This window comes from Phasianus colchicus, chromosome 1 (assembly GCF_987193195.1).
Source record: "Phasianus colchicus chromosome 1, bPhaCol1.hap1.1, whole genome shotgun sequence".
NCBI lineage: Eukaryota > Metazoa > Chordata > Aves > Galliformes > Phasianidae > Phasianus > Phasianus colchicus.
This window is the reverse complement of record NC_143436.1, coordinates 52,928,143-52,928,514: the sequence shown is the minus strand read 5'-3', so window position 1 is coordinate 52,928,514 and position 372 is coordinate 52,928,143.

Sequence of the window (372 nt, the reverse complement as noted above, 5' to 3'; positions counted from 1 at the left end):
ACTGTGAGTCTCTGGGGGCAAGAGAATTCTTCAGTTGGTTAATTAAAATGCTTATGAAGAAGCCTCTCAATTTTTGACCTGAATTAAGAAAGCTCTAAAACTCCATCAGAAACAATAACAAAGAGACGGCCTAACTGAGTTTAATCTACTAGACATAATAGGATGTTATGACCCCACAGTTTGGCTTAATTGTAGATCAATAATGAGATCGGCCTGCCCATTTACAAAATGTCTATATGCCCTATTATTTGCATAATATTAATCTCCTTCCAACATATGGCTTTTTTCCTGCTTGTCGAGGGTCCAGTGCTCCTTCTGCTGATGTCTCCACTGACTTATGGGAAACACTGTTGAAAGGCATTGTTTAAAGGG